Below are 17,615 nucleotides of genomic sequence, written 5' to 3'. Positions count from 1 at the left end.
TAATGGTATTAATTACCCATATATATTAAAATTTGGATCTATTCTATTTAATTTCTGTAAGCATGAAAAGCTAAAGCAGAATGCAGTCAGTACACTCTTGTGGTAGGCAGAATAGGACACTTCAAAAATAACCATATCCAAATCCCTGGATCCCCTGAATATATTAAGTTGCATGGCAAAAGGGAATTAAGATTGCAGATGGGATTATGGTTGCATATCAGATGACCTGGATCTAGGGAGAGGTTATCCTGGATTAATCAGGTGGGTCCTATGTAATCACAAGAAAACACAAGGAATAATGAAGAGAGAGGCAGAAGAGTCAGTGTCAGAGGAATGCACTGAGAGAAAGACTTGACCACCATTATTATCTTTGAAGATGGAAGGGGACCATGATCCAAGGAATGCATACAGTCTCTAGAAGCGGGAAAAGGCAAGAAAATGGACTTTCCTCTGGGCCCTGCCCATACCTTGATTTTAACACAGTGAGACCCATTCTAGACTTCTGACCTCCAAAACTGTAGGATAATAAATTCATGTTGTTTGAAGTCGTTAGGTTTGTGGTAATTTGTTACAGCAGAAACAGGAGACTAATACAGCTTTCAAATTCCAAGATTACAGAATGAATTTTGATTTCTCACTAATCCAATGCTGGAGTTTATTGACATAACTTCAAGAGTCAAAAATTGGAAGTCTTGGCCTGATTTAGATTCATTATTATTCTTATTTTCATTTGAACTATGTCCGAGGAAAATCTCTCTACATAATCTATAATTTCTGAACACTTTTTCTCTAAAACGAGCAATGTCTATTTTTATTCCATTTTAAGTATATTATGATCATTAAAATTATAGACATAGGCACCCAAAATTACCTGGAAAAGAGAGACACCACGTTCCATGGTCTATGATTTAAGCTCTTCTGCCCTGTTACTTCACTTTCTTTGTTCTTTGTCTCTCCTCTTCTTTCCCATCTTCCTTCACCTGTGCTTTGTTTAACTCTCAAAACAATGATCTCCTCAAACCTGATACTTCTCTGGCTAAAGATCCATTAAGAATGCATCCCTTTTTTAAAACCTCAGTACCCTAATATTTCTATTTCTCTTCTTTTCCCCTTTAGTAATAGTAGTATTAATAATGATAATAGATGGAATCCATTAAGCACTTCCTATGTGCTAATATTGTGATAAATGTTTTACATACATTGTATCATTTAATCCTCAAAAAAAATAAGAGGTAAGTACTCTTATTATTTCTGTCTTTCAGATAAGAAGAGGGAGGCATAAAGAGGGTTAGAAACTTGCCCTAATTCCGTTAGCTCAAAAGTGGAAGAGCTGGGATTCAAATCCAGAGAAGTGTCCACTTCAGGTGAGCGATCTTAACCTCACATTCTGCTGCCTTCTGGTTTAGTTCCTCCCTGGAAGCAGCTACTAGACTGCCTCCTATGCAAAAAGTACCTGAATTATGCATAGTGCTCAAGATAACAAAAGATAAAAGTGTTAAGTGCTCTGTCCTGAGGAGGGCCCTAGGTGGTTAAGAAATAAACAGAGTAAAAATGGGGGAAGTTAGAAATCCAGGCAGGTGTTGTGCACGCAAAAGCCAAAGTTACCCACAATGGAAAGTAGACCCTGAGAATATCAAGGCAGGGCCCTTGGCTTATTTAGTTTCATATTTTGAGCACTTAGCACCAAGCTCAGTGTACAGTGAGTGTTCCACCAGTGATTTTAAACCTGGGTTTGCTGCACCACCAGGGATGTGATGATAATATTGGAGAATCCATGTGTTTTACAGTCAGTATTCTAAAATGTCAAAGAAAGTGATCCATCTACAATGATAAGACTGCACAGACTGTTTAAAGAGATGAGTTTCTAGGCTGTTGGCTAGGATTCTACCAGTTCAGTAAGATTATATCCTGGTTACTTCATGATGACCAGAAACTTTGATTAATAGATATGTATGTGTAATAAAACAGGAAACCAAATATTGCTTAAAATAAATTTTGTTTGCTAAACAAAATATATCAAAACATAAGGACTGTGGAGTCTAATGAATTAAAAAGCTTTACTTAATGGTGAAAAATTTGAGAACCGTAATGTGTACTCAAATATTAATTAAAAGTTGAGTGAATAGGTTCAAATGTTGTGTCTCCAAATATCCCCAGTTATAATCTAATGCTTCTATTAACAGATTAATGAACTACTTCTTGTAGTCATCATACTTTAGTGCTAATTGGCTTATCAGCTGAACTTCTGTGACAGGTGACATGTAGCTGAGATCTGGGCACAGAAGGAATGTGAGTTTTAATCAGAGGGAAGACAAATTTTCTGGAAAGGGCTACATAATTTTATCTAGTAGGAAGTACTAAGGGGCTAATTTCTTTTGGGCTGGGGGGTGTAGGTGTAGAAGAGAGTAACATAAAAGAGGAGAAAAAGTATGGAAAGAAGAGATAATACAGCCAGAGACAAACATTATCTATTACACAATTTGCCTACTTCTGGTACTTTCAACCAAAACAGAAGCAATTAATAAATAATTTCTGGGCCTCTACATTAAAGGACTGTGCCATTCAAAATATGATTCAAAAAGCAAACAAATAAAAATATGATTTTTTTTAAAGGGACAACATTTATTCCTTTTCCAAGGGTTACAGTAAAACCAGGTGGAAGAGAATGGTTTTAGCAGTTAGAAAAAAAAAAATTACAAATCTGGGGTTTGGCCATTAAAAGTTATTTAAAACAATGGGAGGGGAAAAAATAGACAACAAGAAGTTGTGTCACATTACATACCTCTCCCCCACCCCAAAGCTTAATACTTGCTTACCAAGTCAAAAAAGAGACACAGTTGATTCACAAGCTGGAGGTTTGAACTTGAGTAAGACATTTATAAAAACCTAAATGGGGGCAGTGTCCTCCCTAGCCCAGGGGCCACTAGGCACAGCACAAGAGACTAAAAACTCAACAGGGGAAGGCTGGACACTCAGGGTTTGGGAGTGTAGGCACCCCTAGATCTGGCTCAGGGATTTGGGGAGTAAACAAAACCTACTTGGAAAAGAATTGGGGAAGAAAACCAGCAATTGTCTTCTGCACAGGTGGGAACAGCGAAGGAGATAGGGACAGGGCCAGGAGCATTTCCCATCACTAACCTAACTTGGGAAACTGCAAGGGACCATCTTCAACTGGCCTTAAGAGGAAGACCAGATGGATGAGTGGAGAATCCACAGGAGGAAGAGGACGAGAGGGAACGTGGCTAGGGGGCAACAGCCCCTTCCTTTCTGGGCGCAGGAAGGCAGCCAGGGCACCAGGTCCAGGCAGTGACCTCACAAGGACAGCACAGTTTTTGCAGCTTAAGGTCACCCACCTGCCCCCACCCAGCTACTCATTCTGCCCACCCGCTGGTGTAGGGCACCTCTCCGCCCAGAGCGGTGGATGGCTCTGTGCCTGGGGCCCTGCCTCTTCTGTGTCTCCTCCCTTGGAGGCAGCACCAGCCTCTGCCCCTGTGGCCTGGGCCTCCTGGCTCTCAGGGGTGGCACATTGCCTTCCCTTCCCGGGCAGTGCCTTCCTCACTGCAGGCACCGACCCCCCCCACCCCGCTCCTGCCCTTCCTGTGGGTGAGGAAGCAGACGGATCCCCCACCCCCCCTTCCGATTTCTCTTGAAGGACAGGCCACTCAATTTGGAAGCCTTCTTGAAAGAGAATTTCTTCTTCTTGGGGGTCTCCTTGGGGGAGACCTCCTCCTTGCCCTCAGCGCCCTGGCTAGGGGGTGCCGGCTCGATGACATCGCCAGTGGCCCGGGCTGCCTCCTCTGTTCCGTTCACGGGGGTGGGGGTGACTCCCTTCACCTTTGGGGGATAAGTCTGCATTGCTTTTCACGTGGCCGTTCTCCTGTCCGTTGATCTTAGCGGGGGAAGCGCCTGCTGCCTCCTCCGCGTTCACGTCGCGCGGGGAGACTTGGAGCTCTGGCTGCCCATGGCAGGGGTTCTGCTGGGGGGCGCCCGCAGCCACGCCGGGCTCGCGCCGCAGGGGATAGTTTGGTCAGGGTGGGCCTGGCCGGCGGAGGGGTGGGGCTCGCGCCTGAGTGAGAGGGGTGTGTGTGTCGGGGGGGAACCGAGCTCCAACCCCGCTCAGCGCCAGACCCGCTAGCTGCGCGCCAGAATGCCTAAAATGTGATTCTTGTTCTTTGTCCTCAAGGGGAAATAAGATTTAAGCACCGGGCTGGCACTAGGATGAGGAGAGTAGGGCTCTTCATTTAAGCATATGAAAATGTATATAGTGACATAAAGTAAATCATCATTTCATTTAACAATACAGAGATATCATCAGGTAGTACAGGAAGAATTAACCGGGAAATGATAAAAATTTGGGGGGAGGGAGCCATCATTATGGCCTGGACTCCAGAGGTATTGAACCAATGTACTGGGGTCTGGAGGGGCATCTATCTGACTTGCCCTATACTCCTAGACATGTACCACACTGGATTACTCTTCCTAAAATAGATTTTTTCACTCTCTCTTCTCCTAATAAATAGAAGAGAGCAACTGAAGCTCAAGGCACCCCTTTTTCTTCTCATGACAGCCCTAAGATTCTCAACCTAGCTGGCAAATGCTATAGCACTAATCAGAGTGCTGGACCCATAGAGCCACTCAATAAATACCTTCTAATTATATGGTAAGGAATAACAAACATGTAACTTGGAGAAGATCTCACCAAATGGCAACCCTACCACTTCCTAGCAGTATGAACTTGGGTTAATTACATATTGATTTTATTTTTCTTATCTGTGTAACGGGATTGCTAACTTCTACCAAAAAGGTTAACCAGTCTATAAGCGTAACTGAAATAACATATAGACATATCTGATGCTTATTAGACAAATGTTGACTATAAATTTGAAAGGTGACTATATTGCTATAGACAGATGGAGGCTAACACCTTTCATTGAGGGAAGTTGTGTGGTATTTAGAAATTGGGCCCTGCTGGTCCTTGATTTTTTTACCTACAAAATAAGGCCTTAAAACAAGTAGATTTGGAAGATCACTGAAATTCTAATGGTCTCTGTTTCTGAGAAGCAACCATCTAGTCAAATTCTTTCTAGGCCCTAAAGCACTGATACAATGTTGAATGTAAAAAGAATAATGGAAAACTTAGCACCAATTAAAGAGACAGCATACCATCTCTTTCCTCATCGTGCACATGCTTATATCTTGGATACGTATCAGTTGGGGTTAGTGGGTGATGATAGTATTAGTCTGGCAAAAACAAAAACAAAAATAAAAAGTAGTGAAAATTTTGTTTAGCCAAATTTATTCAATTTAATAAGAAACTACATCTTTTTTTTTTGATGTTGGGGGTAGGAGTTTATTAATTAATTAATTTATTTTTGCTGTGTTGCGTCTTCGTTTCTGTGCGAGGGCTTTCTCTAGTTGTGGCAAGCGGGGGCCACTCTTCATCACAGCGTGCGGGCCTCTTACTGTCGCGGCCTCTCTAGTTGCGGAGCACAGGCTCCAGACGCGCAGGCTCAGTAATTGTGGCTCACGGGCCTAGTTGCTCCACGGCATGTGGGATCCTCCCAGACCAGGGCTCGAACCCGTGTCCCCTAAATTAGCAGGCAGATTCTCAACCACTGTGCCACCAGGGAAGCCCCAAGAAACTACATCTTATTCAGGGGTTCTTCCTACAATTTTGGTATCAAATTGTCTTTTCTTTATACAACGGTGATAAAAGATAGTACTTGTTTATTCAAATTACCTTTCATAGGAAATGAAAAGTTGGCAGCTTTATATCACTTTCCCAGTTTTTTCTATTGTTGATTAATTTTTAGGTTCATAAAATTTGAAAATCTAGAAATCCCTGACCTATAGCACCAACCAATAAATAGTTTTTATTTTTATCATTAACATTGGCATTGTCATGAACACTGTTAAGAGGAAACTTTCTGAAAGGAATATCTGATTGTTTATTGAAAAGTACCAAGTTTTTAAAGCCTCACTGGCGTTTCTCAGAATCAAAGCCTAACCAGCCCTTCCCCCAGCTTCCCACCCCAACTCTGAGGAGGAAAAGATGTGAGAAGAAAGAAGAAGCAAGAGTCAGATTTTTTTCTGCTCCTGTGGGATCCTACTATCTGAAATATTTACAAGTGTGGAAATGAGACAGAGGAAGCCCACTTACTGCTGGAGTAGAAAGGTCGGAACTGGGCTTGCAGCATCCTCAGTGAGCCAGCTCAGAAGGCTTCTCTGCCCTGACCTAGCTCCAGGCAAGTAGCTATCAGGCCTGTTTGGGGTAAGTGATGCAAGGAAGATAAAACACCAACAGCAGTTTTAATGTCAGAACTGCTGCTTGAGTTGCCACACTCCCAGCAGAATAATACAGCCACATTTTAGAGGATTTTCATGGGATGAAATTTTAACAGGTATATTAGGAAAACTGAGGGGAGTAACTCTATAAAAGTTTAGAGTCTATGCATAGTGGACTTGGTGGTAGATTTTTAAATCCACAGTAAGGGCTTGGTTTTGACTACCTTCTGACTAACTTTCAAAGACATTTCTATTGTAAATTAATAATAAACTTTTATAATGACTGGAGATATTTTCTGACTTAAGAACTTAATTGTGAAATTGTGAATCTATAAATGATTTGCAAATGTAAAAAACTGCTATTGTTGCTACTATTTTTTCTATTTACCAGCAATATTTTTCATATTCTTATCATTGTCTCTCTATTGAATTTGACTTGAAAAGTAATATTTATTTGCATATGTCAACTTTGAGTGTTATGATGAGTTGTATCAGACCTGCTGTTCAGACATATTGACATTAAGTAAAGAAGAACAAAGGAACCTAGGAACAGACTCTGAGAGCTCACCAGATTAATCTGTTATCAGAACCAAGAACATATATTTAGAAGTTTGGTTTGCTCAAACGATATCAAGCCCCGTACACAGTCCCAGGTACTTATTTAGTCTGAACAGAGATTCACATATAAGGAAGTATGCCAAACAACCTCATGTCAATCAATGACAGGAATAGTTGCAATAATACAAATAGACTCAACAACAGCAATGATAATGTATATTCCCTAGAGAACGAATATGCTCTCCAACATGGTGGCATTACCTGGTCCTCAGTTAAGATTTGATATTTTCCTGCTTCGGAGAGCATCCCACCCTTTGACCTCTTCTTCTGAGTTGAGAATTATTATTCTCTTGTTGTGATTCTATTTATCTCTTAGAGAAGACGGGAAGGAGTTTCATCTCTTTCCCATTTTTATGCATCATTTGTGACTGGATAACCTATATTAAAATGATTACAATGTGTACCAGAACGCCATTCATGCATGCACCTGTTTTCTTCAGGTTTATTCTGACCGAGTATGTGTGTGTTTGGTAGTGTTGGAAGGGAAGATAATAAGTACAGCCAGGTATATTTTGACAAAACACTTGAATGTCATAAAGCAAAATTTACTATTTTTCTTTTGTAAGCCAAAAAAAACCCATTCATCAGTTAATCTATTAAAGCTGAATTGCCTAGAGAAATATGTTTATTTTCTTTAACTGTTTTATATTGTATTTTGATTTTGAAAATTATTCTTAAATTCTTCCCCAGTCCTCATATGTCTGTAATTTTTAAAGATAGTCTCACCAGTCAGAGTGGATCTCCAGGTATATGAGTGTGAAATCTGGGGGAAGGTGGCACACACAACTTTAATATCTCTCCTGTCTTTAGACTTGTGGCAAAATCCTTTAAACATAATGTTGTGTTTTAATCACATCATTAAAAAAAGATCAGAAATAGAAATTTTAAAATACTTTTTGTCAAAACTAGAGCACTATGGTCTAAAGAATATTTATGAACTCATGCTACCTCAAGATTGCAGGTCAGGCATGGTTATTCAGGTGTGGCTCCCTGACCAAGTCATGCAGGGAAGGATTTTTACCTGTAGACTTTCAGACAAGAACTTTTAGAGAATGAACATGTAGCTTACCTCTAAATTAATTTCCTTTGAAATCAATATGTGTTATTCTGGGAAAGTAAAGGAATATATAGACTACATTAATGTATAGGATTTGAATGGACCACCCTAAGAACAAGGCATATATTTGTATGTAAGGATGCGTGTGTATGTACACACACGTCTAATAGTCTAGTAAAAAAGAGCCCATAGACCTATATTCAAACGTAAGTACACATATTCATACTTCATGCTCAAGCACAATTCTGACATCATTGACACTTTGCATTGGAATAAGACAAGCTGGTATCACCAAACAGGAAAATTAATTCACTCAATCCTTAGTATGCTCATGGAAGCCGTACAATTCATTATAAGCATATTGCCAATAGAAATACAAACAAACAGCATGTGTATCCTATTAGATCTAAATCATAGCAGGGAGCCGAGCTGGTGGAAATATAATGCATCCAGCCTTAAGCATTCTGAGTTGTACTCATGAATGACTTACTCTATGCCTGGATTCCACTCCAGTTCCTTATAATTTACACTGGGTTATTATATGTTGTGCCTCTTCCCATATCAGCTGTCTCCATAAGGGACTCATGCATTATGGAGTCAGGGAAACACTCAGGACCAGTCCAAGAATGCTTTGTCCATTGGGGAAAAGTCAAAGTAAAAACTATTCCCTATGTAAATGCACAAAAAAATTCTGGTTCCTAAACATCAGATGCTCCTGAAACCCCGCCTAAGTAAAGTCTAATAGCTGGTCTCAGGAAGAGTGTGGCTGGCAGTTTGGAGTAGATAATTTAAGCTGTCATGAAGTTGGGGAGCCTGGCTGGTTAAATCTTTTGCAAGCCTATTGCTTCTCCAAACACTTCCCACAGTATCTAACACACAAACATACTTTATTGAGCATCAGCAAAAGTTGTTTTTCACCCACCCCTACTAAATTATTCAGACTAATATAAGAATTAAGACCAATGAAAGGAAAAAAGTAAAACCATAAGTGTCTAAAAGTCCATTGTTCAGACAAGATTTTTTTTTTTAATTTGGAAATTGCAGCACTCATTCATGGATACCCTGCTTTTAAATTTCAATATAACATTAGTAATACTTTCCACTTTTAAACACTATATTCTTGAACCTATATTGAAGGGATGTTTTGAGTTCTATATGTTACCAGGCTAACCAGTTAAAAAGTGAAATATTCAGTTAATGCTATTCCAATCAATGAGCATGTTTCTTAGAAAAAAAGATATTTTTATGGAAACTAGATATATGCTCTAATAACAGACAGATTTTATATATTTTTCTCACTATTGTATTGCTAGTGACTACACCATAGGAGGCATTCAATACATATTTGTTGAATGGGAGAAAGAAATCAATGGTTTGTGACATGTCAGAGAGAGAACACAGCTCTGAACAGGTGATGTGTTTATCACAGTGGAGCTTATTTCTCTATGTTAGTATGCTCAGAAATCCAGAGGAGAAGACTTGAAGCAAGTTTTAATAAAGGGTGTACTAATATCTGTTCTGATCTGATATTTGTCTATGGTCAGAACAGGGTCAAAGGGCTCTGTTAAAGATGTATTTGGCTACAAATAACAGAAGACTACCACAGTGGCCCTAAGAGACCAGGATTTGTCTTCTGCAGCAAGAAGTTTGGGAGTAGGTAGTACAGGGTAGGTGTGGCAGCTCAGTAATTCTACTAGGAACCTCAATTCTTTCCATCTTTTTGTTCTGCCAAACATAGTTTGCAGGCTCTTGCTTTCAAGCTTGGCATCTTATGATTGCAAGAAAGATGCTTGCTGCCATGTCTTATGCTAATATTTTATCAGACAAAAGGAAAGATAAAGTGAAGAGGGAGTCAGGCATGGATGGTGACTGCATCAAGAAGCAACAGATTTCCCACCAATCCCAGCAGATGTCTACTTACGTTTCATAGAGCAGGACTGTGCCACATGATTAGATTGCCATGGAGTATGGGAAAGCAAATGATTTTAGCTAGACAGTTTGTTACGTCTCCAAAAAGCCAGGGTCCTATTAGACAAAGCAGAAGTGAGGAAAGACATTGGGTAGGCATCTAGCCATGTCTGCCCCAGGACTGAAGTGAAGAAATTAGTCTGTCATAACATAAAATCTGAACAGCACTTCTCTGATTTCACCCTTCTAAAAGTAAATTCAGACTAAAGTAGTTCTATGGGGCAACAGTTTTAGCGCACATTTTTTCATGATAGAGTTAATTCAGACCTTGTTGTTTTCATAAATAGCTTAATAAGTGATGACTTCTTGATGAATTTTCATCCTGTATTTGTGGCCTAGGGAAAAAAAAATCCTTTCTACTGCCCTGAACTTAAAGTCTTCTATTATCTGGACCAACTTCTTCCTTATTTCTCCTTTCAAAACCATTTTCTCTAAATAGCTCTCTGAGAAGGAGTATTATAAAGAAATTCATACCCAAATGTTAATGTTTGACAGTGTCTTTCTATATTGTCCTGTATGGGGGCTATTTGAGGTTTAATGGGATAATTGCCTAAAAGTCTAGCTCTAATTTCAGAAAGAGTGGCCAAGAGGGATATTTTTGAATTCAGGAAACTTAACCTTAGTTATGTAGTCACCCATCTGGGCAGTTGTCTTTCTTATCTAAGAACTGAACTTTGTTTTTATTTACCAAGAGTGGTATAAAGGTAATAATAATCTTTTTCTCTTTAATACTTGACAATGTGCCAATGGAACAATGATTCCTTTAGCAGGTGACCTATGTGAATCATGTAATTCTATGACTCCTTGCTCATAGAAACATAAGCAATTTAATACTTGTTAGGAGTTGGAGATGCTCAAATCTTTGTTAAGGTTCTGGCCCTTTCCTTGGTTTCATTACTTTTATAATAGGCCAAGACTTTTATTAATATAATGTAGGGAGATGTTTGGCAGAAAGGTATAATGTAAGCTGATCCCTTGTAAATTTAAGAAAACTAGAAAGAGGGGAGGGAATAAGTCGTTCATGACTAAAACAGTGGATGCTGTCGTTGCAGGTGTTCATGAATGTTGTATGTGCACCCAGAAAATCTTTATAGTCTTCAAAACAATTTGTCTTCACCTAAAAACCACACAGACTTATTATGTATTTACTGCTCACCACCCCGCTTGGTCCTGTAATTTTCCTTTTTTGCCTGCAGGCTTAACATTCTTGGCAAAGAAGAAGGCTTATGGGAAATATTCATTGACTTCTTATTGAAGCAGTGTTGTTTCTGCATGGGAGCCAGGCTCAAGGAGTTTAGCTACAGATCCCAGAACAACTTCCTTGATTTTACAAGAAGGGCTCTGAGGGACCCTTATACTGCAATAATATGAACAGAAACTCTCATTCTAAAGTTTCACAGAAATGCACACCACCCTCTCCTTGCTCATATTGCTAGAAGACCTTGCCTTAGAGAATGAGAACCTGGGCTCTAGGTGTATCTGGACAAGAGACATCTGAATGGGCATTGTCTCTTCTGTTATTTGCTCTAGGACACCCTCTCGTCTCTGTCCTAGTATCTCCCATGCAGGCCTCCTTCTGAGGCTGTTTGGGGTCTTCCTCTCTGTTGGACTATGTAATAGCCCCAAACTTTCTGCCCTTGGGTGGGAGTGGGGGATGAGAATGTGTAGAATAAATGTAAATGGATCTTTTCCAATACTTGTCAAGGAACAAGAAACTTTAGAGAAGAATTTCTTTGCCCCTACATGGAGCACATTGTCCCTGACTGTTCAAAATAAGTGTCTCAGTTTCAGAGAATCCCATCCCTCAGGAATGCCACAAGAATAGCCCCAATTAGCAGAATGTAATTACTTGAGTCGGAATCATATACTTAATGATGAACCTTTCCTCCCAAATGGCATGAAGTCTTGAATAATTTAGAAGGAAAAAACAATTAAATATAAGGGGACCCTCCTTAGAATTAGGGATGCTTGTGGCCATGCTCATGCATATGCATGCTGTAAGGGAGGGCTAGTACTAGAGAAGTTTAACCAGCTTTAAAGTGGAACAGAGTTGATATTTTCAACCTATAAAAAGCTCATTTAAATACATAGAATGACATCAAGATCCCATATAGATAAATGGACAAAAGTTACTGAGATAATTATTCAGGAGAAAATAAAACCAGGAAATAAAGAAAATGTTCACCTTCAGGAGGAATCCAAAACATGCAGATTAAAACAGCAATAAAGGCCCATTTTATATCTATTAAAGTAAGGAAAACTTTAAAAAGTGATATTATATAATGCTAGTGAGATTGTGGAGAAGCCAATATCTGTATTTATTGCTGGCTGCAATGTAAAACTTCTGGAAACAAATTTGATCATTTTATTATATCAAAAGCCTTGAGACAGGTTTATGACCAGTGATCCTAAGAAATAACTAAATAAAATCTTAAAAGCTACATGAACTAAGAGTAACTGCTATATTTTCTATAAAAGCAAAACTTAGAAGCAAATATGAAAAAAAGCACAATAGTTACAAATTATAAAATAATAGTTCAATGGAATATAATATGTCTTTTACAATGGATGATTAAAATACACTAGCATGGGCTTCCCTGGTGGCACAGTTGTTGAGAGTCCGCCTGCCGATGCAGGGGACACGGGTTCGTGCCACGGTCCGGGAAGATCCCACATGCCACGGAACGGCTGGGCCCATGAGCCATGGCCACTGAGCTTGCGTGTCTGGAGCCTTTGCTCCGCAACGGGAGAGGCCACAACAGTGAGAGGCCTGCGTACCGCAAAAAAAAAAAAAAAAAAAAAAAAATGCTAGCATATGATACAGGAAATAAAAAGATTCAAAATTTAAATTACACTGTGGATATAGCTATGTAAAATATGTAACTATATGTGTAAACACTAAAAGGATGTTTATAAAATAGTATCAATGTAGTATGATTTTCAGGGATTTATTTTTATTCTAAAATTTGTTTTAATATGATAAAATTTTAAATCTGTAATGAGTTTATTGAGGAGCTTCAACTTGTTAGGGATAAACATGAATTAGATTTATTTCTCTGATAACTCTGTACTATGCTGACCTCTCTATTTTTTGCTGAGGTACTACTTCCAATTCTATTACTTAACAGTCTTTTCAGTTATCAGAACAGTCTTTCTAGTTTTTTAAAACTCAGTCCTGTGTGTTTTGCAACTTCAATCTCACATTCAATTCAAAACTTTCCCATTTCCCCCACAGCTCTAGTTAGATTTATGACTTGCTATAGACTGTATGTTTGTGCTTCACCAGAATTCATGTGCTGAAACCCAAACCCACAGTGTAATGGTATCTGGAGGTGGAGCCTTTGAGAGGTAATTAGGTTTAAATGAGGTCATGAGGGTGGAGTCTTCACGATGGGATTAGTGCCCTTATAAGAAGAGGCCTGCTCCATGCAAGCATGTGGTGAGAAGGTGGCTGTCTGTAAATCAGGAAAAGGGGCCTCACCAGAACCCAACCATACTTGCACCTTGAAGTTGGATTCCCCACACTTCAGAACTATGAGGAATAAATTTTTGTTGTTTAAGCCACCCTTCTATAGTATTCTGTTATAGCAGCCCCAAATGACCAAGACAAGACTCATTTCCCTTCCCTCTTTCCTGTACTTCTATTCTGATGGACATGGTTTCTTATATGTTTCTTTTCAACAGGCTAATCTCCATCTAATGCTGATTGGCCATCATTCTCCTTTGGTTTCTTGGAGGGCCCTAGGAATGCCCCTTCTATAATCTCCTGGAATGGGAGATCCAAGTTGGCTTTAATCTTTTCCTGCCAGGTCAACCCTTCTCACAAGCCACCCACTCTATATATTCTTACTGCTGGGATCCTCTTAGTTAATAGACAGCCTTCCTGGGGTTAATACCAGCAAGTCAGCTCAAGCCAGCCATCCTACTCAGTGTCTACATAGGAAATCATGGATCGAGGTCCACATTTAACAGTGGAATGCAGGCTGTTTCACTGACCTCTCTTACATGCCATCTTCTTCTTGCTCTTTGTCCACACTCAGTATCAGACATTCTGCTGGCCTAGTAGCCTGGAAATTTTTAAATAAGGAATGTTCAGACAGTCACTGAGAGTAATTCTCCTGGAGCCCTTCTCTCTCTGTTTTGGTAAGAAGTATGCCATCTCTATTCTTCCTTGGGAAAGCAATAGCCTTGCTTTTCAAATTTATAACTCTTGAACTCTCTATAAAAGCCATGCCTCGTTTCCCAAACCCAGTCTTTCTCTTATATTGGTAGTGATGGTGGTGATCTTTATGGTTATGTTGAAACAGTGCCTTTCTACAGGCCCTATGTGGAAGATGATGCTGGCTCCAATTACTGGCATTCCTTTGAGCTTAGAAGGTGGAGTATTTAGATGCCAGTTCTGGCACTCAGTGTCGAGCACCACTTAAAAACAGGGAATTATCATTAAATGATAGTTTGAATGTAATTAATTTATAGAATCAGGGGAATAAAAAAGATACCCTCTTACTAGTAAACATAGTTAATGCCATTGATATTTATTGACTGAATTATTAAATGCTTTTTGGAAAAGATCAGGGCAATAATTCAAAATGTTTCAGAAAGGATTCCTGAAGCATCCTAACACAATCACATAGATGTTTTGTTTTCAGAGTTACTGCCGTAGAGTCCTATCTGCTTAAAATCCTTTCTCTCTCCAAAATACTTGTCTTGTATACATCTTCTTCTACAGAAGATGAGTTAAAGTTGTCAGTATTATGGGTAGAGGAAGGAGAGTGGAGTGAAGAGAACTGGAGTGATGGAGCTGATGGGGAGATTGGACTTCTAAAGCAAACTTTACTTGCTTTATGTTTTACCAGCACTCACATGATAATCAGCAGGAATTTTATGTTTCCTTCTCAAATCTATTTATGAGTACTTATTAACTCACAGGCAATTAAAGGGCTTGAGGGCACAAATTCTCTGTCTTGTTAGTAAAATGCCCAGGTATTGCCTAACACTAAATAATATGGACACTGCTATTTTGAATCTTTCCTTGAATTAGAAGAAAATGGTACAACTTCAGATACATCAATTTTTCAGAGCTAAAAATGGAAATACTAGTTAGAGTTGACATGAGAGAGAGAGAGAGAGAGAGAAGGGAGAGTATCTTATATTGTTCCTGTTTATGAACTTTTGAAAGTTAGAAAAATGTCATGGAAACTTAAGTCTTTGGGATGCTTTTGAATTTAAGCCAAAATATTGTTCTAGTGGAGTTATTTATCTAGATTCCAACAAACACTGTCCATTTTTTTTCTTATGGATTTTGCTCGAGATGTGCATCATAGATATATTTTTAAATTGATCAATTTGACATAGTAGTTTAAAATACATGTCCCTTAAGACCCAACATCTTTGAAAATGGGAAGCTTGAAGTTGAATAGCTTAAGGCAGAGTTTGAAAAATGGGCTATATTAATATCAGTAAGCTTGTTTTGCTTTTGATCATGCACAGACAGAAAATCACATCTCAGAGGTGAAATTGTTGAGTATTATCAACATGCCTCTCCATTGTTCTTACATTCTGCAGTGAAAGCTGCTAATGATTCTTTATTTAGAGCTATGTGTTCAGTTTTATTAGACAATCTTTAAAATAACATGTAATTGGTTATAATAGACACAGTAAAATGTAAAAAATTACATGCTAGATGAATCTATAGTAGCTGCTATGGTAAATTGACTTTGGAAAGACAAGAGCTAAAGGGTCTGTTGATTGTAATTTTGGTCTATACATGATGCCTGCCTCCCAAGAAACAATAGCCAAACAGCATATTTAAACGTAAGATTCAAATGAGCCAAGTAAACAAACATTTGACCTTTCTTGAAAATTATTTAGGCTCAGTCTTATATGTTATCACTATTTAGCATTTAACTGCAAACTGTTTTGTCTTCTGTTTAACTTTATATGTATAAATGTATGTATATGCAAAGCTTTTCTATTATATGTCTTTTCTATTTCTACCCTGTGACCACTTTGCATCTTATCAGAAAGATAAAGAATATGGAAGATAAATCCCCTAAACTACAAGATCAATCTTTTCTTGTGTTGTTCTGCCTATCTGTGTTGTACTTTTAACTTGATACAATATTTGGATGCTTGATTTTTCCTTCCTGCAAACTTGTGATATCTCGTTACAACTTTGCTAAACTTCTGGTACTCAGGCCTCTCTCCTAGTTTCAGCCTCACTTGCATTGTATTGCTCACCCCATACCTTGGAGTAACAAGTAACAATTTAGTAGCTAATTGATTAGGGATAAATACTGGTAGTCTCACTCATGCTTCTTTTACTAGAGTCAGGAGTCTAGAAGTAACAGACTAGAAGTAGCTCAGTTTTGTCAAATGATTTGAGTTGATTCATGGTAAATGAAATCTGATATTTTCCCACTTCCTACATGGTTAGGAATTTTGGTTCTCAAAAGGTATTGAATTTAAATAGTAAACTAGTGGAAGCCACATCTATGCCTCTGAGAACAATGATTAATTATATAGGTTCTTGAAAATCCAGTTCCAATCTTTGTTACTAAAGAAAGCTGCTAAAATTAGATTTTTTCCTACTTCAAGAAATTAGTCCTGAAATTCCAAACTTTTATAAGTCATGGTCTTCTTTGAACCACATTTCCCACATGTTTTACATTGTCACTGCATGAATTCTCTGTTCCTTTGATCTAGTCAATAATTTATTACTTTTGCATTTTCACAGATCAAAGAGCAATAAGAAACTGACCATTCATTTCATATGATTTGGGCCTAAAATATGATTTAAAAAAAGTAAAAATAGTCATTGTATCAAATTACTTTACAAAAGGTGTTCTTTATAACAAAGCTTATTCCATTCAATGAGCTTCTCTATAAAAGAATGATCTTGTTATAACAAATTTTATATAATGAATACTTGTTCTACAATAAAATTCCGCTTATCTCTATTACATAATCACTGTCACTAAGCAACAGACTTACTTGCTGCTTATAATAATGAGCTATGGATGAATTCATTTCAATTGCTTCATCCTTCCATCAAACACTAATTACACATCACCTTTCCTGAAGTTTTCACTCCTTTCTTACCAAAGCCAGTTTAGCTAGAGAAAAAGACCCCAAATATTTAAAGTTTGATAGCGGCCATCACTAAACCCAAACAATTATGGTAACTAAAGCTCAAAATGGTGGATATAACATAGCATCTCCCACTTTTCCTGATCACAAAACATTTTTTTTAACTCACAAGCTAACTCAGACTAAGAAACCTATCAGATTCTTTTCATCTTTATCACCTGTGGATGACAAATTAAATTTCAAGTAAGTACCATTATGAAGCAATTGGAAAGCCTCATGCAGTTTTTGTTTTGTGTGTTTTTAAGCTACAGAACCTAGCAACATGGGTAAAAGCCCGTTATAATTCAGTGTGTGGGGGGGTATGTGTGTGTGTGTGTGTGTGTGCATGTGTGTAATTTTGTGGTCCATGGAGAGAAGTGGACAAAGATACTATGTACTTCTCCCCACCAAAAGTCAGAAATATAACACCTCTCTGCAGTCTCAAAAATACTCATACTTTCTATGAATCATTAAAATACAATCACTCATCTGGATTGATATAAAACATTTTAAAAGACTAATATTGGAAAACATATCAGACCGTATTCTCTTTCAACAC

The 17,615-nt window shown here is 38.4% G+C and overlaps 1 long non-coding RNA gene and 1 pseudogene across 2 annotated transcripts in view; one reads left to right on the top strand and one right to left on the bottom strand.

Moving 5' to 3' along the window:
* LOC309802519 overlaps positions 1 to 17,615 on the top strand; it is a 65,992-nt gene that overhangs the window by 32,058 nt on the left and 16,319 nt on the right. The window contains exon 3 of the long non-coding RNA XR_014293817.1: positions 1,263 to 1,364. This is a non-coding gene — a long non-coding RNA (uncharacterized lncRNA). The remainder of the gene's footprint in view (positions 1 to 1,262; positions 1,365 to 17,615) is intronic.
* On the bottom strand, positions 3,368 to 4,017 carry LOC309802262 (MARCKS-related protein-like; annotated as a pseudogene). Its single transcript has one exon. The product of its transcript is annotated as an MARCKS-related protein-like (transcript).

Source organism: Mesoplodon mirus (assembly GCF_964341445.2).
Source record: "Mesoplodon mirus genome assembly, chromosome: 4".
NCBI classification, from domain to species: Eukaryota; Metazoa; Chordata; class Mammalia; order Artiodactyla; family Ziphiidae; genus Mesoplodon; species Mesoplodon mirus.
Note: the sequence above shows the minus strand (reverse complement) of the source record. Positions and strands in the feature narration are given on the sequence as shown.